This window comes from Callorhinus ursinus, unplaced genomic scaffold, assembly GCF_003265705.2.
Source record: "Callorhinus ursinus isolate GAN/ISIS: 27379988/994484 unplaced genomic scaffold, GSC_fseal_2.0 scaffold72, whole genome shotgun sequence".
Taxonomy (NCBI): Eukaryota; Metazoa; Chordata; class Mammalia; order Carnivora; family Otariidae; genus Callorhinus; species Callorhinus ursinus.
In genome coordinates, this window is record NW_027397134.1 from 3,649,007 (window position 1) to 3,674,644 (window position 25,638).

The window sequence follows — 25,638 nt, forward strand, 5'->3', positions numbered from 1 at the left end:
GGAAAGTGGCTGGTGGAGCAGAAAGGGGGACCCTCGTGCATAGCAGCACTCTGGGCCCTGGGAGTCTAAGGGAGAGCTCCAGAGGGGCTCCTTCCTCCCTCATCTTTGCTTGAATGCTCTGCACTGCAAAGGAGGACGGCTGGTTTCCTGAGCTGCTCCTCTGGGGATGGAGGCCTCAGACCCAGGGCAGCTGGTGGCCCTCACATTGTTTTGCGCCTCCCAGGTTCTCTTAATTATAACCGATTTGCCACCCTCAGCAATTCCTTATTCGCCTTTGCTAAGTTGAGTTGGAATCATCAGCCAGACTCACAGCCAAGCGCTTCGCTAATATCACTTCCCCTTCACACGTAGGGAGCCCTAGTCTCTTACAGGATTGCCTTTCTTCTCCGTCCTGTGAGGCGAGCAAGGCCGGCCCTTTTGCATGCTGCCTTGCTTGGCTGGGATTTACCATCCAAATCTCTTAGCAAGGGGGAAGACAGAATTTGTTTAACTTTCTAAGTCTCCCTGCCTTCCCAGCTAACCGTCAGGCTCAGGGAGACTGACTGCCAAGGGCAGCCTTCCTTCCCTGGTGCTCTTCACCATTTCTCCACTCCGGCCTCAGTTATGCGCAACCTGGGCCCAAGGCTTTGGAACGCTCCGCTCCAGAAACACATGCTGGGGTGTGTGGGGGTGACAGGCACCTGAGGCTGGGGCTGAGGAGGGTGGCAGCACAAGGGTGGGAAAAGGACATGAGCTTGATGTCATACCCTGTGTAGGTAACCTTGGCCAAGCGACCTGGCTTCACTTTGGAAGGCTCGATTCCTCATCGCAGGAACATCAAAACCATGAGCTCCAGACTCATGGGGACCTGGGTTCAGTTTGGGCTCTGCAGTCACGAGTTCCCACATCTCATGTAAGTTACTTTACTTTCCTAACCTCGGTTTACTCATCTGTAAAATAGGTATGACAATGGTTTTTCATAGGGTTTTGTGAAGCTTTCATAAAATAATAAAGGTAAGATGTTTAGCTCTGCCGCAGGCATTCTAATGATTTTTATCAGTACACTAGGGGTGATGATCCTCCTACCAACAAAGATCTGGCAAAGGAGTCGACATGTCAAGGGCCTGGCTGGTGGTCCTGACCCTGCAAACGGAAGCTAAATCACATGGTTCTCAAAGCAGATCCAAGAGCACTTCAGACGCACCCTGCATTTGGGGTTGAGAACCCCATTTATCAAACTCCAAACACACAATGCCCAAGTAAGCCAGTTTTCTCTTCAGAAAATAATTCCTGACTTGTTTTCTTTAAGGAGCTAGTTTTTCCCCAATCCATTCAGTAGGTGGCCCTATTTTATAAAAGTATCTGACCTTCACCTTCTCAGGGACTTATCCGTGAGGGTGAAAATACCCTGGCTGGCTTCATGCCTGGAGTGGATTTCCTTATCTGTTGCTTCAGGTCAGAACAAATACTGAATTTGGATGTACTCCTATTTCCCTCCTGGCCCCAGGTGGGCAAACAGTCAGGCTGATCCCCCGGGCCCACCTCGCCCGGAGGAAGGCGCAGGAGGGCTGCGTGCCAGTGAGACGCCTCTGCGCACAGCCCCCAGACCCTGCGTTTCGCGCCCTCGCTTTCCAGGCGGGAGCCTGCCCCGCGCAGCCTTGCTCGCCAGCGCCGCCCAGTGGTAAGACCGGAGAGCTGCCGAAGAAGGTCGGCCCTGGACCGCCGCTTCCACGCAATCCTCCTGGTCATTAACTTCGGACTCAATCACCGCGACACCTAGAAGATCTGCGATTTGTTAACTGTGCCAGCAGATGAGTCCTCTGGGTTTTGACCCCACAGAACCCACAACAGGAAGATCTTTATTTAAGAGCATCTTTTTTTTTTCCTGCTTATAAAAGGAACCAATTACATCAGGCAGGAGTGAAGCCCAGAGACACCTGCTGGTGCAGGGGGCCTCCCAAAGCCTTCTCCCCAGGGTCAGCAGGACGCTCGGCCCCCAAGCCAAAAGGTCCTTCTCTTTGTTAAGTACAAAATAAACATCCCCAGCCCCCCTGGGCTACTTGCAGTACAAATGTTTATGCCTTTGGAAAGAGAAAAAAGAAATAGGCTTGCAAGTTCTCCCTGAGCAGATGGGCGCCAAGGCAGTAATTAACCCTCAGCAACTGGGGTGTCTAATCTTCTGCCAAAGGGGCTGCAGCAGGTTGGGAAGGGGTGGCTGATGTGGGCTATTGCTATAACTTTGTGTTTGATGGGCCTTTGGGGCCTTCAAATGCTCTCTGGAAAGGACTGGCTACATCTTTAAAACTCTGAATTGGGCACTAGGGACCCACCCCCAGAAAGCCCCCGGCACCTGCTCTAGGAGCTAATATTTGCTGAAGCTGCCTCAGTGGTGGACATTTATTAAATGCCTAAGCATCAGGCTCCCTGCTAAACTTTACACACAGCATATTATTTCATTATTTCATGTGATCTTCCCAACAAGCCGGTGGGGTCGGTATGGTCATATTCACATTTTACAGATGAGAACATTGAGTCTCAGAGAAATAAAGTCTGTCAGTAACATCATTTAATCCTAACTGAATAAACTCTCTTCTTCGTATAAAATGTGTCCTTTGCCCAAGGTCATCAAGCTTGTGTGTGGAGGCAAAGCTGGGATGGAAACCCCAGGCTTTACAACTTCAAAGTCACATCCGCCCATCCTTGTCCATTTGTGTTTGAAAATGACCACTTTTCAGACTTCCAGAAGCAGTGCCCAGCTCAAAGGAGCTAACCTGCGGCAGCTTCGTACTAAGATTATGGTCAGGGCTCCCCTTGGGTGTAGACAGAAAGTGAGAGGCATAGTTGTCAGATTCCCATCATGAGAGGTTAGGGGAACTGAGAGGATCAGCCTCCTCCATCTTTCCAGTGAGGGAGCTGTGGCCCACAGGGGAATTCATGCCCAAGACGACACTGTGACTTTGCCTGGAGCTTGGAGTCAGCATGGAGCTTCCTGGAAAAAATGGAGCCCATGCCAAGAACCGGACTGGGAATATGGATAGAAAGCTGATCTTCCCGGTATGTTTCCTAGGCCCTCAGTCTGAAAGGAGGGCAGGGTGCAGTTTCTAAGGGTGTTTCTTGCTTGTGCAAAGTCATCCATGGACTGCTTCCATCTTTAGCTCCACCATCTTGTGGATTCAGGTCACCCTTGTATCACAAAGAGATAAGAGAGGGAATGGAGTGGGGGTAGAAGGTCTCCAGGAAATTTTACGAGTGAGGCCTAGCAGTGCACTCTTTCACTGTACTTCACTTCCTCCCACATCCCATTGGCCATATCCAGTCACATGGGCTCACCTGCATGCAAGGGCCTCTGGGAAATGTAGTCTTTCTGTGGGTATGGGAAATGAAGTTGGTAGGTAAATCCATGACATTGTCTCTGACACACTATTCAAACATTCATAGTCATGGGGTGCCTGGCTGGCTCAGTTGGTAGAGCATGTGACTCTTGATCTCAGGGTCATGAGTTCAAATCCCACCTTGGGCCTGGAGCCTACTTTAAAAAAAAAAGTTTATAGCTACATCAGGGCCTGAAATATCTCCAGATCAAAGGGAAGTCCAATGTGTGTGTTGTTCAGCACATGGGAGGAGCAACAGGGGGCAAGACTGGAGACGTTGGCTGGCCCAGTGTGAGAAACACTAGTGAAAAGATGGAAGGGGAAGAGGGTCCTGATTTGCAGTCAAGCCCCATGTGGCTCAAGTCCCTGGTATCAGTCCAGCCATGGCAGGAGAAAGACAAGATTGTGCCAGAGCAAGACGCAGAATCTTCCAGATGAGTGTCGACGGAAACCCAATATCCCTGAAAACATCAGGAGGCCAAGCCAGGAGTCCTTACTGGCTCTCCAGAAAAGAAGAGGATGTAAACTGGGAAGTGCAAATAAAGAACAGAGAAGGGAAGCAAACAGAGGCACTGAGGCATTGGAAGACACAGGGACTGGTGCCAGCCAGGCCGGCTCGCAGCTGTGCTACTTCTGCAGTCAGAGAGCCCCGTGTTCAGAAGGGGCCCATGCTTGGCTCTGCTGTCACCATCTTGAAATTCTCTCACTTTTTTTTCCCCAGAACAATCTCAAGTTTATTTTTCCCCTATTCATTTATTTAAATTTTGATTCCAATATAGTTAACACTCAGTGTTATATTAGTTTCAGGCATACAGTATAGCGATTCAACAATTCTATACATTACTCAGTGCTTGTCCTGGTGAGTGGACTCTTACACCCTGTCACCTATTTCACCCATGCCCCCCCCACCTCCCCTCTGGTGGCCATCAGTGTGTTCTCTATAGTTAAGCTGGTTTTTGGTTTGTCTCTTTTTTATTTTGTTTGTTTTGTTTCTTAAATTCCACATATGAGTGAACTATGGTATTTGTCTTTCTATGACTGACTTATTTCACTTAGCATTATACCTTCTAGATCCCCATCCATGTTGTTGCAAATGGGAAAATTTCATTCTTTTTTATGGATGAATAATATTCCATATATATATAATATACATATACACACACATAATATTCCATATATATATACACACACACCACATCTTCTTAATTCATTCATCTATTAATAGACACTTCAATACACTTCAAATTACTTCCATAATTTGGCTATTGTAAATAAAGCTGCAATAAACATGGGGGTGCATATATCTTTTCAAATTAGTGTTTTCATTCTTTGGGTAAATACTCAATAGTGGAATTGCTGGATCATATGGTAATTCTATTTTTAATTTTTTGAGGAACCTCCACACTGTTTTCCACAGTGGGCGCACCAGCTTGCATTCTCACCAACAGTGCCTGAGGGTTCCTTTTTCTCCACATCCTCACCAACATTTGTTGTTTCTTGTGGTTTTGATCTTAGCCATTGTGACAGGTGTGAGGTGATAACTCACTGTGGTGCCATCTTGAAATTCTTAACAATTTTCAAAGAAGGAGCCCCACCTTTTCATTTTGCACTGGGCACCATAAATTATATAGCCAACCCTATGTCCAGAAATAGCAGCACTGGTTCTAGATGACTCTGCCTCCAAGGCATGGGTTGCTCTCCAGCCTGATGGGACAGCAAGGCAACAGGAACTGGATCTGAGGTAAGGTAGGTGGGGGTGGTCAGCTCCAGAGTGTCTTGCTCCTTAATGTTCCCAGGGATAAACATTCAGAAGGGACTGGTTTCAGATTCCACTTGCTCGGGGAGCCAGATTGGGAGGAAACTGGTGCTTGCTGGTAAGAGATTTTTCCAAAAACAGAATGATAAGCTCTGAAAAAGGTGTAATGTTGAGGGCGGCAGATGAGTAGATGAAGTCCAGGAGCCCAAAAGGGGAAAATCAGATTAAAGTGAGAGGGAGGGGGAGACATGAGGTTCCTCCAAATCTTAGAAGTCTTTACTTTCATATACAGACATTCAAGGAGGCCTGTACATTCTTTTAAATAGTCCTGATGTTGGAGACGTTACAAGAGCAGGAAATAAAATGGAAATGGCTATGGATGGTGGTGGTAGGGATCCTCTTGAAGTCAAGGAAGGATTCTGGCACTGCTGGCAAGCTGATGGGAGGAGCCCTCCATTGCATTAGCTGGAATAGGCCACACCTAAGGGGAGAAGGAAATTGGCACAGTGAGCTCAACCTCATTACAAAGAAGAGGAGTGATTAGTAATAACACCTTGCTATCGTTTATTCAGCACAAACTGTGCCGGGCACTGTGCCACATACATATTAGTTATCGCTGCTGTGTAACAAATTGTCCCAGAATTTAATGGCTTAAAACAATGATAATTTCTTATCTGCCATTTCTCTGGGTCAATATTCAGGAAGAGTTTAGCTAAGTGGTTCTGGCTTAGGGTCTCCCATGAAGTTATAATCAAGGTGTCAAGTAGGGAGGCACACACCCAAAGGCTTGACCGATGCTGGATGGTCCATGTCCAAGATGGCTCACTCATGTAGCTGGCAAGTTGGTGCTGACTGCTGAGGCCTCAGTTCCTCACCACTTGAACCTCTCTATGGGGCTCCTCAACACATGGTAGCTGGCTAGTGATGCAAGAGAGAGGCAGATGGAAGTTTCAATGTCTTTTATGATGTAGCCTCAGAAATCACACTCCATCATTTCCACAATATCCTCTTGACACAGAGGTCAGCTGTATTCAGTGTGGGAGGAAACCACATGAGGGTGTAAATACCAGGAAGTGGGGTCATTAGTGGCCGGAAGGGGAGGATCATGCTGGGTACCACAGCAGGTTACCTGCTTGATCTCCTTTAATCATCACAACAGAATTCATAATAACACTTTCCCCTACTCAGAGGAAAAAAGTTTATTTAATATGAAACAACTAATAAATAACAGAGTTGGGATTTGAACCCAGCTGTCCCTTGGATATGTCTGAACTCTGTGCTGAGTAGCAGTGACATAAGAAAGGACCAACAGAAATGTTCACAAAACCCTGTTAGATACTGGACTCCAAATAGCAAGATGTGTTTCTCTCCTCTGGAGAGTCCTGAGGGAAAGAAGCACCTTCTCCCCAACTGCCTCCCAGGTCATGAGGAGCTTTGGTCTTGGGAGGGCAAAAAGTAGGAGGCAGAGAAAGGTGCTGCCTTGCTCCAGTCCCTCTTCATTTCTCTCCAAGAGGAAGGGCTGCTTCTCCAAATTAGTCTGATTCCAGAACAGTGACTGGGTTGAGTTTACTAGTGGTCAGGGTCACTCTTAGAAGATCCTTCATACACACACACACACAAACCACTCTCTCTATCTCCACACACACACACCACATGCATGTGTAAGCATGTGCACACACATACACTGTCATACACACGTGCATACCACACAGTGCATGTGTGACATACACATACATGCACATACATGCACACACCACACACTCTCCTCCTAGGCTTTCTGCCCCTGAGTGACCAAAGGATTCATTTTTTTCCCATAAATATTTATTGAGCATCTACTGTATGCCTGGCATGGTGCTGGGTGCAAGGGATACAGTGGCTTTAAAAATAGACATGGTCTCTCCTAGCTGATGCAATAAGACAAGAAAAGGAAGTGGGGCACCTGGGTGGCTCAGTTGATTAAGCATCTGCCTTTGGCTCAGGTCATGATCTCAGGGTCCTGGGATCAAGCCCTGCATCAGGTTCCCTGCTTCTCCCTCTCTCTCTGCCCCTCTTCCCCATGTGTGCTCTCTCTCAAATAAGTAGATAAAATCTAAAAAAAAAAAAAAAAAAGGAAATAAAACGTATTCAGAATGGGAGGGAAGAAATAAAACTGTCTTTGTTTACTGATGACATGATTATCTATGAGAAAAAAAACCTCCCAGGAGTAATAATGATTATAAAAAGGTTGCAGGACAAGATTAATATGCAAAAGTTAATCCTTTTCCATATACCAAAAATAGACAAGTGGAATTTGAAATTAAAAAAATATATACCATTTATATTAGCACCCCCCAAAATGAAATACTTAGATATAAGTCTTAAAAAAATATGTACAAGATCTGCCTGAAGAAAACTACAAAACTCTGATGAGCGAAATCGGAGAACTAAATAAATGTTCATGGACAGGAAGACTCAGTATTGTCAATATGTCAGTTCTTTCCAACTTGACCTATAGATCCAATGCAATCCCAACCAAAATCTTAGCAAGTTATTCTATGGATATGGACAAACTGACTCTTAAGTTTATATGGAGAGGCAAAAGACCCAGAAAAGCCAACACAATACTGAAAAAGAAGAATAAAGTGGAGAACTGACATTATCCAATCTCAAGATTTACTATAAAACTACAGTAATCAAGACAGTGTGGCATTGGTGAAAGAATAGACAAATAGATCAACGGAACAGAATAGAGGGCCCAGAAATAGACTCCCATAAATATAGTCAACTGGTCTTTGATAAAGGAATGAAGGCTCAATGGAGCAAAGAATCTTTTCAACAAATGGTGCTGGAATAACTGGACATTCACATTTTAAGAAAATCTAGACACAGATCTTACACCCTTCACAAAAATGAAGTCAAAATGGATCACAGATCTAAATGTAAAATGAAAAACTATACTAAAAAAAAACCTATAAAACTCCTATAACTTAGGAGAAAACCTACATGGCCTTGTGTATGGAGATGATTGTTTTTGATACAACAACAACAAAGACAGAATGAGAGAAGTCATTGATAGGCTAGACTTCATTAAAATTAAAAACTTCTCTGCAAAGACAATATCAAGGGAATGAGAAGATAAGCTACAGACTGGGGAAAATATTTGCAAAAGACACATTTGAGAAAGGACTGTTATCAAAAATATACAAAAAACTCTTAAAACAACAATAAACTTAAAAAATGGCCCAAAGAGGGCGCCTGGGTGGCTCAGTTTGTTAAGCGTCTGCCTTCAGCTCAGGTCGTGATCCCAGGGTCCTGGGATCGAGTCCCACATCAGGCTCCCTGCTTGGCGGGAGGCCTGCTTCTCCCTCTCCCACTCCCCCTGCTTGTGTTCCTGCTCTCGCTGTGTCTCTCTCTGTCAAATAAATAAATAAAATCTTAAAAAAAAAAAAATGGCCCAAAGATCTTAACATACACCTCACCAAAGAAGATATGCAAATTGCAAATGAGCATTTGAAAAAATGCTCCACATTCTATGTCCTCAGAGAAATGCAAATTAAAACAACTGTGAGATAGCACTACACACCTATTAAGAATGACCCAAATCCGGAACACTGACAACACCAAATGCTGGTGAGGATGTGGAGCAATAGGAACTTTCATTCATTGCTGGTAGGAATGCAAAATGGTACAACCACTTTGGAAGACAGTTTGGTGGTTTCTTACAAAATTAAACATACTCTTACTGAATGATCTAGCAATCATTATCCTTGGTATTTACCAAAAGGAGTTGAAAATATATGTCCACACAAACCCCTGAACATGGATATTTATAGCAGCTTTATTCATAATTGTCAAAATTTGGACACAACCAAGATATCCTTCAGTAGGCGATTGGATAGATAAACTGTGGTATACCCAGACAGTGGAATATTATTCAGCACGAGAAAAGAAATAAGCTATCAAGCCATGAAAAGATGTGGAGGTAACTTAAATGCATATTACTAAGTGAAAGGAGCCAATTTGAAAAGGCTACATACTGTATGATTCCAACTCTATGACATTCTCAACAAAGCAAAACTATGGAGACAGCAAAAATCAGTGGTTGCCAGGAGTTTAGGGGGAAGGAGGAATGAATAGGCGGTGCGAAGAGGACAGTAAAAATACTCTGTATGATATTATGATGGTGAATACATGTCGTTATACCTTTGCCCAAACCCACAGAATGTACCACATCCAGAGTGAATCTTAATGTGAACTATGGACTGGAGAATAATGATGTGTCAATATAGGTTCATCGATTGTAACAAATGTCCCACTCTGCAGGATAGTAACTATGGGGAAGGCTATACATGTTGATGATGGGGCAGGGGGTATATGGGAAATCTCTGTACCTTCCTTTCAATTTTGCTGTTAACCTGAAACTGCACTTGACTTTCATGAAGCCTATGATCATGCACCCTGAGTGGCCTTCTGGGTGTCCCTGCTCCTCCTATCACATCTGATGCCCTCACTCACCCCTTCCATTCAGCATTGGCCACAGGCATGGGGGAGGCCCCCTAGACCTAGAGCCTGAGTTTGGACTCTGCCCAGTTTGCCAGAGGTCCACATTATGGAATTGACCATTAGCTTAGTTAATGATAACATGCATTGTAGAACCTGCCAAAGTTACAGATGCCCATCACTTCTTGACTCTTTGAGTCACAGTGAGATGGAACTTTCCAGAAATCAAGAGACCGAGGTCAAAGGGTTTTTACTGTTCTTTCCTTCTCTGCCCAAGACTGTGCTAAGCAGCTTGTAGGTATGACTCGTTTCTGCTTCCTGCCTTCTGCTGGTGGAGGGATTTCTTTACCCAGGCAATGTAGGACTCTACAGTGCTGAAACTCAGCATCGCCTAGCTCTGTGGGCACAGCTCGTGGTGACTTCAAAGGACGGAGGGGACGTCTTCATGACCCCTCCTCAGACAGAAAGAGTGGGCTCAGCAGAACCCTCTGACTCACTTGAGGCAGGTCACAACTTTCTTAGCTCATGTGGGAACCCCAGAGGTGAGTCTCCCTTTGATCTCTCATCAAAACAGTGCACAGCAAGCCACAAATGCTGGGGCAGAAGGAGGAAGTTCTCACAGGAATTCAGCCCTGGTTGCAATATGTTTTATCATCTGGAAGGCCACATAAAGCCTTGTGTGGCTTCCTCAGGATTAGTGGTCACAGTTGTTTAATCCCAAAAAAGGCTTGTCACCTGGTGACATCAAAGTGCAGTGCAGGCTTTTCTGAGAGTGTCCCAGAACCAAGTTGCCTATTGATTTCCTTTTTGTCAATGTCTTTGTGCATTTCACTAACTGGGGACCTCCCTGGAAGCGGGATTTGAGCATTCCTGGAGCTCCTAGCCAGACACCAGCTCTGAGAACTACAATCCCATGATGACTTCAGCCACAGGACTCTGCGGAGCAGGAGCACCCAGCAGAAGCAGAAAGCGAGGATGGTGGATGATGCCAGGTGGAGTGTGCATTTGGTGGGTGCGTCTGTAAGTGCTTGTGAGAGAGCCTTGGGATCCTCAGATAGCACACTGGGACCACCCCATCTGTAGCTCAGGCCCACCTAAGTTACCTCTGGTTCCAGGTGTAAATGCCAGGGCCAAATAATTTAAAATCACAATCCAGAAATTCTGCCCATCCATCCCAGGGCAGGCACCCCTGTAGCATCCCGGGCAAGCGGCCCTCTACCCCTGCTTGCACCTTCCTGCGGGAGGAAGCTCATACCTCTCCAGGCAGCTGGTCCTGCATTCGACAGGTGGAGCTCATGTCTGTCCAGCCCTTGGACTCCTGTTGGCCCAGAAACAGGGGCCTTGTCCTGACCAGTCTCCCAATCCCCTCTATTACCTTTTATCCCTCTGCCACCAATGAAGTGAAGCCGTAATCATCCTTTGCTGGGCGGCCATAACAGCATCCTCAGTGGTCTTCCTCCTCCCACCCATTCTCCACCCTCCCCCACAGGGGGATCCTTCCTGAACCTAGGACTGACCAGCTCTTTCCTGCCTAAAGCCTTCCATGGCTCCCCAGTGCTCCCGGGATAGCAGGGCTTCCAGGGATTTCATGAACTGGCCTCAACTGACCTCTCCAACCTCAGTAATAATAATAATAATAATAATAATAATAATAATATGATGATGATGATGATGATGATGATGATGATGATGATGATTGTCAACACTTACTCAACACCTATCAAGCTCCAGGCATTGTTAAATGTCCTGAAGGCATCGACTCACTTCATCTTCTCAATAGCTACAGGGATGGGGTCTCCAGCATCCCTAGCTTATGCCCAGCTTCAGTCCTTGTACAGCCCACACTCTTTCTCCTCCGGCCCCCAGACACACTCTTCCCTCTGCCCTGACCACACCTCCACCTCCTCTTTGCCAGGCTAAGGCCATCCCTCCCTCAGTCCCCCATAAGGCCATCCCTGGGCATCTGTCTATCCCTAATAGAGCCCCAGGACCAGCTACATAATCTGCAGGGACCAGTATGACATTAAAATAAGGGGCCCTTATTCAAAAGTCATGAAGAATTTCAAAACAGTGACAGCAGAGCATTAAACCAAGCGCAGGGCCCTTCTGAGCTCGGGGTCCTGTGACTATGCAGGTCACACACCCATGACATCTGCCCAAGGGTCCCTGCCACACTTTGGTAATAGCCTTGCATTAAGTCCTGTGCAGTTAGCCCTTTGAGAGTCAGGCCCTGACTGATACCAGTGTCCTATCTATGCTGCCAAGGTCTCCTGGCTGAGCCACTAGATGGAGAGCGTTGCTGGCTTGACTCTCCAGGAGAGCAGGGTCCCTGGATTCCATGCCTGTCCCAGCACTAGCTACATATTAGAGGCCACCTGGTACTGGTTGGGGGCATGAATGAGTCCACACAGAGACCTCAGGATTCATGAGCAGGCCCACCCTGGGTCCTTGCACAGGGCATGGTGTGCAGTGCCTGTGGTGGGGGACAGCCCTCCTGAGATGCCCCACTACCCTGTACCCTGGACTCCTTAAGCCAATGGGGGGGGGCTCAAGGTGGACTTCAGGGTGGACTGGCTGAGCTGGGGGAGGAGTAGGGGTTGTCTGGCAAGTATGGAGGGGAACAGGCCAGAAGACGAGGCCCTTCCCAGAGGAGAGGTGGTGAGAGGTGAGGGAGAAGGAGTGGACATAAGGGTGTGCAGAAATCTCAGAGGTCCGGGCAGCAGGAGCTTGAGAAACACACATGCATGTGACAAGCACATCCAATTATCCAAGGAGAACCTTCTGAGGATACCTGGGACCCCAGAGAGTATTTTGCTAAGTCCAGAAGGGAGGACATGAGATTGGCTACAAGAACCCACCCTGACCCTGTGGATGTGTCCCTAGATGTGGCCTCCTCAGGGTTGTGTCCCCTTGGCTATGTTCCTGTGGCTGTGTCATATAACTGTGACTCTGTGACAGACACCCTTCTGGAAATAGAGAAGCCAGGACACAAACATACAGTGCCTGTACCCCACCCAAGTGGGCACAGAATCCAGTGTGACTATGTGGCCAGAGGTTCATTAGTAGCCCAGTCACCACGTCAAGGCTTGGGGCCCTCAGGAGGGTGGAAATTGAAACTTGGGCACCAGCCCAGCCCAGTAGAGAGGACCTGTGACAGCGGCAATCAGGGAGGCAGCCATGGGAGCCAAAATACAGACAGGCCCAAGGCCAAGGTGACATTGAACCTGCACCTCCCTCCTGGACCTCTCCTTGCCATAGGCAGGTGTTTGCCCACAGGCCCTGGACAGGCCATCCCTGCACAGCCTGAGCCTTCGCCATGGCTGAGAAATACTCCTGCAATCTCTGTAACAACCCTTGACCTTCTCTTCATTGCTTGGACTAGCTCAGGGTTTCTCCACATTCAACCTAACTGACATTTATACAACTACCTACCAAACAGCAGCAGAACGCACATCTCTGCAAGGGCACATGGAACATTGACCACGACAGACCATATTCTGGGCCATGAAACAAATCTCAGTGAATTTAAAAAAAACCTGAAGAGAACTTCCACCTTAAGAAACTAGAGGAAGGAGAAGGAGGAGGAGGAAGAGGAGATTAGTGAGACCCAAAGTAAGTAGAAAAAAGGCATGGAAATCAAATAAATGGAAAACAGAAAAAGAGTAGAGAAAATCACTGAACCAAATCTGGTTCTTGGAGAATAAGAATAAATCGATTAGCCTCTAGCCAGATTGACCAGTAAAAACTGGTCAAAAGACACACTACAGAAGTGACATCACTATGGATTTTGCAGATATTTAGAAGACAAAAAGGGAGTATTTTGAACAACTTTATGCCAACTGACTTGGCAATTTAGATGAAATGGACAAGTTCCTTGAAAAACATGATTTACCAAAGTTGATTCAAGAACTGAGAGTAACCAGAATACCTCTCTATCTGTTAAAGACTTGGAATATGTGGTTAAAAATCTTTCTACAAACAAAACTTTAAGTCTAAATGGCTTCTGGGCCTGGGATTCTACCAAATATTTAAGGAAAAAATAATACCAATTCTATACAAACTCCCAGAAAATTGAATAGGAAGACATATTTCCCAATTCATTCTATGAGGCCATTATTTCCCTGATACCAAACTGGACAAGGGTGTTATAAGAATAGAAAAACTGTAGTCCAGTATCACTCATGAACAGCAAAACAAAAACACTTAACACAGTTTTGGCAAGTTGAATCCACTAATATGTAGCAAAGTCTCTCAGTTCTTGTTTTTCTGGGAATGTCTTTATTCTACCTTCAGTTATGAAAGATAGTTTTTGCTGGATATAAGATTCTTGGCTGACTTATTTTTCCTTTCATTGCCTCGCCTTCAAGTATTGTTTCTTTTTTTTAAGATTTATTTATTTATTTGAGAGAGAGAGAGAGGGAGAAAGAGAATGGGGGAGAGGCAGAGGGAGAGGGAGAGAGAGAGTCCCAAGCAGACTGCCCACCAAGCCTGGAACCTGATGCTGGGCTCAATTCCAGCACCCCAAGGTCATGACCCAAGCCGAAATCAAGAGTCAGACGTTCAACTGACTGAGCCACCAAGGCACTCCTCCAGCATTGTTTCTGATGAGAAGTCAGCTGCTAATCTTATTGAGGCTCTCTTGTAAATGATGACTCATTTTTCTTTCTGCTGTCAAGAATTTCTTTGTCTTTGAACATTTTTACTCTGATGTGTTTGGTGTGGATCTATTCACATTTTTCCTGCTTGGAGTCCATTAAGCTTTCTGGATATGGAAATTAATGTTTTCATCAAATGTGGGGACGTTTTCAGCCATTATTTCTCTAAGTTTTTCCTCTCCTTTACCTGTCTCCTCTCCTCTGGGGCTCCCATTATGCATCTTTCTGCATTCTTCTCTCTCTGTGTTCATCAGATTGCATAATCTCCATCTGTCTATCCAAAAGTTTGCTGATTCTTTCTGAGTTGAGGTGGGTAGGGGAGGGAGGGAAGGAGCCATGGCTCAAATGCTACAGACTCTTGCTCTTCTGAGATTTAGTAGAGTTTCTTGAATAAATGTTTCTTTGTTTGCTATATGCCCTTAGGGGCATTTTCAGAGATTTTAAATGGTTGGTTTTTTTCAAAAATTTTTTACCAATTATAGTTGTTTCTCTGGAGAGAGGGGCCACAGAGCTCCTCACACCACTATTCCAGAAGCCATCTCGAATATATAATCAGCATATATAATCTATAACAAGAGTAATACATCACAACCACATGGATTTCTCTGAAGAATGCAAAGTTGCCTTAACATTGGAAAATCAGTCAGTGTAATTTATCATATTAACAAACTTAAAAAAATAAACACTATAAGATCATTTCAATAAATGCTGATAAACATTTATTCCCGATAAAAACTTTAAGCAAACCAGGAATAGAAATGAACTTTCTTACCTAATAAAAGATATCTACCAAAACCAAAACCAAAACAAACAAAAAACACACAGCTAACATCATCTTTAATGGGAAAACACCGAACACTTTCCCCTTAAGATCATGAACAAGACAGGCCTATCTACTCTCATCTTCTATTCAGCATTGTACTGGAGGTTCTAACCAATATAATCAGGCAGGAAAAAGAAATAAAAGGCATCCATATTTGAGAGAAAGAAGAAAAACTGCCTTTATTGCAAATAACGTGTATATTTATGTTGAAGATCTGACGAAATTTACAAAAAAGCTACTGGAACTAGCGAATATTATAAGGATGCAAGATACAAAATCAACATATAAAAAATAATAGTATTACTAGCAACAAACAATTGGAAATTTAAAAATTTTAAGTACTATTGAGGCACCCGGGTGCCTCAGTCAGTTAAACGTCCAACTCTTGGTTTTGGCTCAGGTCATGATCTCAGGGTCATGAGATTGAATGCTGTCATGTCAGGCTCCACGCTCCACAGGGAATCTAGTTGAGATTCTCTCCCTCACCTTCTGCCCCTCCCCCCACTCGAGTTCATGTGCTTTCTCTCTTTCTAAAATAAATAAATAAAAATTTTTAAAAACTATTTACAATAGCATAAAATATGAAATATTTAGGGATAAAAACAATACAAAATATTAAACATTGTACCGAACATTCTTGAGAGAAATTTTAAAAGTCTAAGTAAGTGGAGAGGTTACCATGTCCATGGGCTGAAAGACTCCATATTGTCAAAATGTCAATTCCCCCTAAATCAGTCTGTATATTTCAATATAAACCTAGTCAAAATCCCAGCATGCTTTTTTGTAGAGATCAACAAGCTGATTCTAAAATTTATATGGAAATGCAAATGACTTAGAATAGTCAAAATAACTTTTTTTTTTTAAAAAGAACAAAGTTGGAGGACTTAAATCCCTGGTCTTAAGATTTATTTTAAAGCTATAGCAATTAAGACAGTGTAGCATTGGTATAAAAATAGACAAGCAGGGTGGGGGGATGGGTTAGCCTGGTGATGGGTATTGAGGAGGGCACGTTTTGCATGGTGCACTGGGTGTTATGAACAAACAATGAATCATGGAACACTGCATCAAAAACTAATGATGTAATATATGGTGATTAACATAACAATAAAAAAATTTAAAAAAAAAAAATAGACAAGCAGCTTAATGGAACAGAACAAAGAGTCCAGAAAAAGACCTATATAGGCATATGGTCAATTGATTTTTTTTTAAAGATTTTATTTATTTATTCGACAGAGAGAGAGAGAGACAGCGAGAGAGGGAACACAAGCAGGGGGAGTGGGAGAGGGAGAAGCAGACTTCCTGCTGAGCAGGGAGCCCGATGCGGGGCTCGATCCCTGGATCCTGGGATCATGACCGGAGCCGAAGGCAGCCAATTAACGACTGAGCCACCCAGGCGCCCCATGGTCAATTGATTTTTTAAAAGGTACAAAGGCATTTTTGTAGAAAAAGGGTAATATTTTCAATAAATGGTGCTGAAACAATTATAGTGTGCTGAATGGTACCCCCTTTTTTTTTTTGCACAGTAAATCAGTTTATTACAGATTAAAACATTTTTTCATTATTTGTATTAATGGGATGCAAACAGAAATACTGGATACTTTTAAACGGCAGATAATCACAAAATTATCTTTGATAGTATTCTGGGTTTTATAATTACATTAAGATATGAATGGTGTAAAACAGTTATGAATACACCTCAAAACAATGAGGCCATACTGTAACGATTCACTAGATTGTGCTCAGTAGACATTTATTAAATAAGTGAATTTTCTCCCCAATTACCCAGTACAATTTTTGCCCACAGTAAGGGCTCAGTAAATAAATGTTTGCTGAATATACTGACTTAGGACAGAGGTGAGACAAGATGGACCCTCTTAGCTAGATGTCAAGTATTATAATTGGAATTTACCTGGGAAAGAGAACATAAGGAAGATGTAAACTGCACATGGCATACAAGTAAATAAACTCAGATGCCAACAAAGCAAATCATTAAGCAGAAAAACACTGGCACTGGAATAAACAAAGGCAAGATTTGCCAATAGCAAAAATGGAACTGATTTTAAGAGATAACCAAGAAAAAGTTTATATTGGACCATACCTTTTCTTACCCAATTCAGTTTGAGACAGACCAATAGAGGCACTGTAAGAGACTATGGCTGTCTTCCTTGATATTCAGACATCCTAGTTTCCATTCATTTATTATGGACCTGTTACCCATGAATCAATATAAACCTATTCAGATTTAGGGATTAGTTTCCACAAGTACAAAGTTGAATTTCCTTTTATTTGTCCTAAAATGCTTACTTTCAAACTTGAAGGGACTTCAATTATTCCATGTAGTTTCGACAACATTCTTTTATCTTTTCAGACCAGAGTCAAAATATTCGTACAGTATTCATACTGCAGCACCTTCCACCCACCCTTTGGTCGCTTGAACTGCCCTTCTTTGGTTCTTTTTCCGCTTTCTCAGATCTTTCTTGAAGTGTAGTAAGCAGAACTGTACTGGGTATTCCAGCTGCAGTTTGGTCTCTCATTGTCGGAATGGCTTCTGCTACGCCGTGGTCTTCCAGCCGGTCTACTGTTTCTAGGACTATAAGATCTTCTATAGTTGTAAATCAAAGGACCGGCTTCTTGATCTTCTTCTTTCATAACTCCGGCTTCTAGAACGTCTGTATCTGTCATAATCATCATAGCGTGAAGAGCTGTATACATTCCTCCCTTCCTTGGCTTTCATTTGATTTGGAGTCTTTCGATTCCCCCTGTGCAAACTGTATTTCAATTTGGCGTCCACAAATCCACTTTCTATCCAAATTATGTAAAGCGTCTTCGGCATCACGGACATCCTCAATTTGAACATAAGCAAATCCTCTTGGACGGCGCGTGTAGAAATCAAGTGGAACATACACATCAACTATAGGACCATAACGACCAAATTCTCTTCGTAAATCTTCGGACCTGGTGTCATTGGCCACTTTCCTTACGAACAGAGACGTGTTGGGGGGGGGGGCACAGGTATCGGGACATGACGGCAACGTGAGTCTCGGCAGAGGTACTAACGGGCTCAGTAAACCGTCTGCGGATCCGGCGGCGGAGCCTCAGACCGGTACCCCTTTTCTGAAGATATGTCCACATCCTAATTCCTGGAACCTGTGAATATTAACTTATTTGGAGGAAAAAATGGTCTTTGCAGATGAAATTAAGTTAAGGGTCTTGAAATGAGAAGATTATTCTGGATTATCTGCATGGGCCCTACATCTGATGACAAGTATTTTTTTTTAAAAGATTTTATTTATTTGAGAGAGAGAGCAAGAGAGAGTGGGGTGAAGAGCAGAGGGAGAAGCAGACTCCCCGCTGAGCATGGAGCCGAATGCGAGACTTGATCCTGGGACTCCAGGATCATGACCTGAGCCGAAGGCAGATGCTTAACCAACTGAGCCATCCAGGCGCCCCGATGACAAGTATTTTTATAAGGGACACACAGAGGACAAGCACATGAGGGGAAGATGGTGTGAACTCAGAGGCACAGTTGGGAGTGATGTGGCCACAAGCCAATGAATCCCGAGCAGCCCCCAGGGGCTAGAAGACATGATGAATGGATTTTCCTATAGAGTTCCCAGAAGCAGCATGGCTCTGGCACCACCTTGATTTCAGACTTCTAACCTCCAGAACCGTTACACATTAAATTTCTACTATTTTAAGCCACCAAGTATGTGGTAATTTGTCTTGGCATCCTTGGGAAATGAATACAGACATCCATATGCAATTTTTAAAAAAAGAATTTTGATCCACACCATGTACTATCTATGAAAATTAACTCAAACACAGATCATAAACCTAGATGTAAAACCTAAAACTATAAAACTTCTAGAAGAAAACATCAGAGAAAAAAATCTTTGCAACTTTGGGTTAGGCAAAGATTTTTCAGATATGACACCAAAACACAATCCACAAATCAAGTATCAATAAACTGAACTTCACCAACATTGGGAACATCTGCTTCTTGAAAGACAATGTTGAGAGAATGAAAAGACAAGTCACAGAATAAAAGAAAATATTTGAAAATCACAGATCTTATAAAAGACTTGTATCCAGAATATATAAAGAACTCTCAAAACACAACAACACAGAAATAAACAACTCAGTTAAAAAGTGTGTGTGTGTCGGGGGGGGGGACAAAAAAATGTGAACAAACGTTTTACAAAAAAAAAAAAACCATCCATTTATTAATGGCAAATAAGCACATGAAAAGGACCTCAATACCATCAGTCATTAGGAAAATGCAAATTAAAACCACATGAGGCCACTACACACATATTAGAATGAGCTAAAACTTTTTTAACTTTTATTTAAAGATATTTATTTTTTTTAAGATTATTTATTTATTTATTTGACAGAGAGAGACACAGCGAGAGAGGGAACACAAGCAGGGGGAGTGGGAGAGGGAGAAGCAGGCTTCCCGTGGAGCAGGGAGGCCAATGCGAGACTCAATCCCGGCACCCTGGAATCATGACCTGAGCTGAAGGCAGATGCTTAACTGACTGAGCCACCGAAGCACCCAAGATTTTTTACTTTTATTTTTAAAGAATCTCTACACCCAACACGGGGCTTGAACCCACAACCTCAAGATCAAGAGTCACATTCTCCACCAACTGAGCCAGCCAGGCGCCCCTAGAATGGCTAAAATTAATGACTGACAATACCAGCAGTTGGTGAGGATGAAGAGCAACTGTAGCTCTCGTATAGACTATTTTATAACCGCTCTGGAAAACAGTTCGGCAGTTTCTTTACAAGTTCACATACTCCTCTATGACCGAGCAATTCCACTCCTGGGTCTCTCTGCCCAAGAGAAATGAAAAGTCATGTCCACACAAACACTTGTATGCAAATGCTCAGAGCAGGTTTATTAATGAGAGCCTCAAACTGGAAACCCCCATCTGTATCATCAACAGGTGAATGGATAAGCAAGCTGTGGAATAGCTTTAGCAACAAGAGGGAATGAACTCTTGATGGACATTTCAATGGAGGAACCCTATAATAATTGTGTAGAGTGAAAGACGCTGGACCAAAAAAAAAAAAAAAAGAGTACAAATAGTATGATTCCATTTATACAAACTCCTAGAAAATGCAAAATAATCTATAGTGACAGAAAGCAGATCAGTGGTTGCCTGGGGTTTGGGGAAGGGGGGGGGAAGGAAGGGAAAAAAAAAAGCCCTAGGAAGCTCGGGGGGGCCGGGGGGGGAGGGGGGGGTGGATAGGTTCATTATCTTGATTGGGAGGAAGGTTTTCCAGATTTAGACACATGTCACATCTGATCAAATTGTACACTCTAAGTGTGTACAGTTTATTGTAGTCAATTTTACCCTCATTAACACTGCTTAAAATAATGTCATATGATATATGATATAATACAATTTTTTAAATAAAGAGGCTTCTGTGCTGAGGGTTGGAGGCCTTCTCTTCTCTCTTAAAAGGGGCATCAGGAGGTAAAGTGAGGTCATCTGACCCAAAGCCTGTGCCCTTCACTGTCTCCTGCCTCTTGATATTCACCAAGGATGGTCTTTTGGGGGGCCAAAATGGAATCCAGATTCCCCTGAATAGCACAGCACCCAGAGCACATGAGCCCATATGAAGCATTTATGATATTTCACTTTCATCTGTGATGATGATGATGGTGACGATCATGATTTTGCTTTTCTTGTCCAATGTTCCTCAGTCCCTGTAAGCCCCTTGAAAATAGCTCCTAGCTCCCAGAACAGTATATTCCTACCTCAGGGCCTTTGCACAGGGTGTCTCCTCACCCTGTGGCAGCAGTTTCTTCCCTCTCCACCAGTTAATTCCCCTTACCCTTACCCTGTCAACTTACAAAGATTTTTCTCTGACCTGCACCCCCACCCCCAAGCCCTGCCATCTAAATTAGGTCTTTATTTTTTTTATTTTTTTAAAAGATTTTATTTATTTATTTGACAGAGAGAGACACTGAGAGAGGGAACACAAGCAGGGGGAGTGGGAGAGGGAGAAGCAGGCTCCCCACCAAGCAGGGAGCCCGATGCAGGGCTCGATCCCAGGACCCTGGGATCACGACCTGAGGCGAAGGCAGACGCTTAACGACTGAGCCACCCAGGTGCCCCTAAATTAGGTCTTTATTACTCGCTACACATACCCTGCCTCACTCCCTGCCATTCTTTCCTTATCGTGACGTACAGTTAGGGTTATCTGACTATGGGTTTGCCTCTGGTCGGTGTTCTGGGCTGGTCGTGCCTGCTCCTGCATGGCCGACACCAAACCTGCGCTCGGGCTCCGAGTGGGCACTCAGCAAACATGTGTAGGGCGAGTGAGGACATTCCCCACACAGTGCCCGGTATGCCCAGGCCACAGAGCCCGCATTGACTCTCCCGGGGATTCAGTCTGCCACGTTCCACCCAGCAGGCAAATTTCAGAGCTGACATTAATTCAGACCCCACATACATGATTCTTATTGAGTAAGACATCAAGACAATCTCGCCCTTTGTCAGAACTGTGGGAGTTTCGCGGACGCGTAGAGAGAAGCCAGTCTAAAATCAGTCGCTTTTTGAAACCATCAGCTCAAGAAATTAAGGATTCTGTCAGCGTGCCCTGAATTTCTGGGCCCAGCAATTAATTCCTTCGAGATTAAAGGATTGTTGTGTTGCTGATACATTATTATGCGGAGTGGGCTTGCTGTGAATTTTAAAACTTTAACCAGAATCCTCATTAACTGGGACCTTTTATCTGTGTGCAACTTCTAGAAGAGTCCAGTGGCCAGAAAGTGAACTGACACATCCAAAAAAAAAAAAAAAAAAACCATTCCAGGGGGTGTCCCGATGCACATTGAGTCTGGGCAGCTGTCTTCCCTCCTAATGGTAACAAGGCCATTTACTCTTACCGCTCCAGGCACAGTTGTACATCATCCCACTGAATCCTCGCCTGCCCCATCAGGAGGCCAGGTTATTACAATCTCCAGTTTATAGGTAAGGAGACTACAGCTGATGAAGGTGGGTCGGATGCCCCGCTCAGGCCCGTGAGGGGCCCAGGTCTGTTTGACCTCCAGGCCCCATGCTCAGCCCCATCTTCCACTGCATCCCCTTCTCCCTGGAAGCTGAAGATCACTGTGCAGAAGGATGACCCCAAGGCCTTTTGAGTATACCATCCTTCCAAGAACCACTCCATCTCACTTGTGTGCTGGGAGGAAGGCTCTGCTGGGCACTGGGAGCCGGACGTCAGAGGGAGAAATGCAAGCCTGGCCATGCGTGAGGGTGAGGGTGACCCAGGGGCCAGGGGCTCCATCCTATGTCTGGGAATTTGGGGGTTCTCTCAGGCAGGGTCTAGCCTGCCTGCATTTATGGCAGAACTTGAACTCAGAGATAGCCCCGAAGGGGAGATTTCTAGGACCCCTCTCAGGTGCTGACTGAGACACCCCAAATTAGACTGGGTCCCCCCAGCATTTTAGCCACTCCCCCTTATTAGTTTCCACAAATTTATACACATAGCCTTCATGAGCACACAGCCATGTCCTCACCCCACCCCACCTCTGGGCAGGCTAGGAACTAGCACCCCACCCCTGCTCCAGCCCCGTGTGGCTTCCCAGAACCCTAGGACCTCCTTTTAGAAACTTTAGAAACTCAAAAGGAAACAGGTCAGGAGCTCCAGCATCCCTAAGAAAATGCCCCCTTCCAGCTCCCCAAACGAGAGTTAGGGGTGCAGGTGGCCCCAAGAGCAGACACTGTCTCAGGAAGCAAGCTTCTTCCAGAACCAGAGTACCCGCTTGTCCCTCAGCCATATAAGCCGAGGGGCTGCTCGGCACCTCCACCCAAGGTGGCTAGGAGCCCGCCACAGCACAAAGCACTAATATTTTTCTCATTAAAAAAGAAAAACCAAAAGCCGAAAGGAAATGCTGACACATGCTACAACATGGGTGAAACTTGAGGACATTCTAAGTGAAGTTAGTCACAAAAGGATTGTATGTTTACTATATACTCAATGATTCCACTGATACCTAGAATGGTCAAATCCATAGACAGAAAGAAGAATGATGGGGCCGGGGGCTGGGGGGCGGTGAGGGGGAATGAGGGGTTAGCGTTTCATGGCGACACAGTTTCAATCTTGTAAGAAGAAAAGAGTTCTAGACACACATGGCGTGGTAGCACAACAGTGGGAGCATAGTTAAAGCCCCTGAACCACTTACAAATGGTTATAATAGTAAATTTTATATTCTGTATATTTACCCCAATTTTTTTTAAAGAATAAAAAAAAAATCTCAAGTTTCCCTTCGTCAAGCATCTTGCTATTCGCATTATCCCATTGAATCTTGGAGGCAACCTCTGGAGGTAAATTCTACTATTGTCCTTATTTTACAGGCGAGAAAACCAAGACTGGGGAGGTGCCATGAGGGGCCTGGGGTCACCCAGCAAGTAAGTGGCAGGGCCCAGGGCCCGACTACAGGGCCTGCTGTCTCCCCACCCAGGGCCCTGGCCACAAAGGGAGCCACCCCCTCCCTGACCACGTTCCACAGTTCTGCTCACATTCCCCTGCCAGGGGACAGCAAACAGGATCCAGATGGCAGATCCCCCGCTGACCGGGATGGGGCCGAACTTGAAACCCCTCTGCCAGGGTTTCCAAATGCATCCCAGACTTCTGTCCTGGAAGCATCTGGTGCCCTCCTGCTGGGGTGGTGGGGAGCAGAGAGGCAGCCAAGCCTGGCCGCAGGCCTTGTCGGTGACTGTTGGGGGCTGGGGGGTTGGCACTGGCCCCCAGGTATTACCACAGGCCCTGGAATGCCTGGTTCCCCCAGGGCACTGGCATCAGTGCCCTGGGGCGGCCAAGACAAAGTACCACAAACTGGGTGCTTATACAACGTAATTCATTGTGTCACAAGTCTGGAGGCTGGAAGGCTGAAACTGAGGTGTCAGCAGGGTTGGTTCCTTCTGAGGGCCACGGGGGAGAATCGGTTCCATGCTCTCTCCTGGCGTCGGGTGGCCTCAGGCGTTCCCCGGCCCGAAGAGGGCCTCCCTGTGTCTTCACGTCATCTCCCTGCCATGCACGCCTGTCTGTGTCCAAACTCCCCCTGTGATAAGGACACAGTCATGTTGGATTAGGGCCACCCTAGTGACCTCATCTTAAATGGTCTTCTGCAAAGACTACTTCTACATCAGGTCCCATCCACAGGTTCTGTGGAATTGGACTACAATGTCTTTTGGGGGGACACAATTCAACCCATAACTCCATCCACGATGCCATTACTCCACTCAGTGCCCAGGAGGCCAGAGAGGAAGGTTCTGAGGCTCGGGGAAAACTGGCAAGGCCAAATACTATTTCACATACTCTCTAAGGTTTCAGGACTTCATAACCATCGCGGTCACGAACTGAATGCTTGTGGTGTGGCAGACACCAGGCCTACGCACTCCCGGAGCCTCAGCGGCCGGGCGGCTGTTACCAATTACCTCATTTTACAGGTGAGCGACGTAGTTCTCAGTTGGAGAAATGAGGCTCAAATTATTGCCTCATTGGAGTAAAAGGCTATGCCGGGGGATTCAGGAGAGGAGGTGTGTGAAAGGTTATTTCAACCTCCTAAAAATATCTCTAGATCCTGGTGACTTCTCTCCATCCCTCATTGTGACCTCCTGTATCAGGGTCCAGGACCTGCTGTAACAAATTACCTCAAAGTGGGTGACTTAAGACATCAGAAATGTATTCTCTCACAGTTCTAGAGGCCAGAAGTCTGAAATCAAGACTTCGGCAGCGCCTCCCTCCCTCCCAAGGCTCTGGGTGGGGTCGGGGCTGGGCTGGGGCGAGGGGGCAGTACCTCCTTGCCTCTTGCAGCTTCTGGTGGCTCCAGGCATTCGTTACCCTGTGGCTGCATCCCTCTGTCTTCCCGAGGCCTTCTCCTCTTCTCTGTCTCTCCTCTGGGTGTCTCTTATTAGGATATTTGTCATTGGGTTTAGGGCCCACCCAGGTAATCTAGGATGAGCTGATTTCACAATCCTTAATTATATCTGCAAAGACCCTTTGTCCCCAAAAGATCACATTCACAGGTTCTAGGACCTGGGGGTCACCCTTCAACCCCTGTGTACAGCTCCAGACACCATCATCCAAGCTGGGCCACTGCAACAACCTCTGTCTCCCGGCCTCCAGCCTGTGCAGCCAGAGGCGTCTTACAAAACCAGAGGCCAGCCCCATATCCCTCCGGAGTTAACTCACAGTGGCTCACTGGGCCTCGGCAAGCAGCCCGGACCCAGCGCTTGGCCCCAGGGACCCCTCAGGCATCCATCCCTCTGCTGCTCCCCCAACCCTGTTCCCACAATACTGCCCTGCCCTTGGTTCCCACGGCGGGGGTGGGGGGGCAGGGGGGGTTCTAAGTCTGTTCTTGCCCTCAGGCCTCCTCTGTGCTTCCACCACTGTTTCCACAACCTGGGACTGCCCTGGGCTCCACCTGAATGACTCGCTCATCGCTCATCGCTCATCAGCCAAGCCTCAGTTCAGATGCCCCTCCCTTGACAGCCTCGGCTGAGTTAGGGGCCTCCTCTGAGCTCCCACAGCCCCTGGGCTGCCGCTGTCATGAGT

At 45.6% G+C, this 25,638-nt stretch overlaps 1 long non-coding RNA gene and 1 pseudogene across 2 annotated transcripts; one reads left to right on the plus strand and one right to left on the minus strand.

Annotated features, from left to right (window-relative positions):
- The first annotated feature begins 477 nt into the window (after positions 1-477).
- Positions 478-23,478, plus strand: LOC141371461 (uncharacterized). 2 transcript variants are annotated; one of them, XR_012376423.1, is made up of 5 exons: positions 478-892; positions 10,440-10,593; positions 21,973-22,049; positions 22,178-22,334; positions 23,436-23,478. It is a non-coding gene; the product is annotated as an uncharacterized lncRNA (long non-coding RNA). The 2 variants fall into 2 exon arrangements; XR_012376422.1 differs by lacking the exon at positions 478-892 and having other exon boundaries at positions 9,626-10,593.
- On the minus strand, positions 5,459-18,087 carry LOC112813144 (serine/arginine-rich splicing factor 10 pseudogene; annotated as a pseudogene).
- Positions 23,479-25,638: the final 2,160 nt, after the last annotated feature.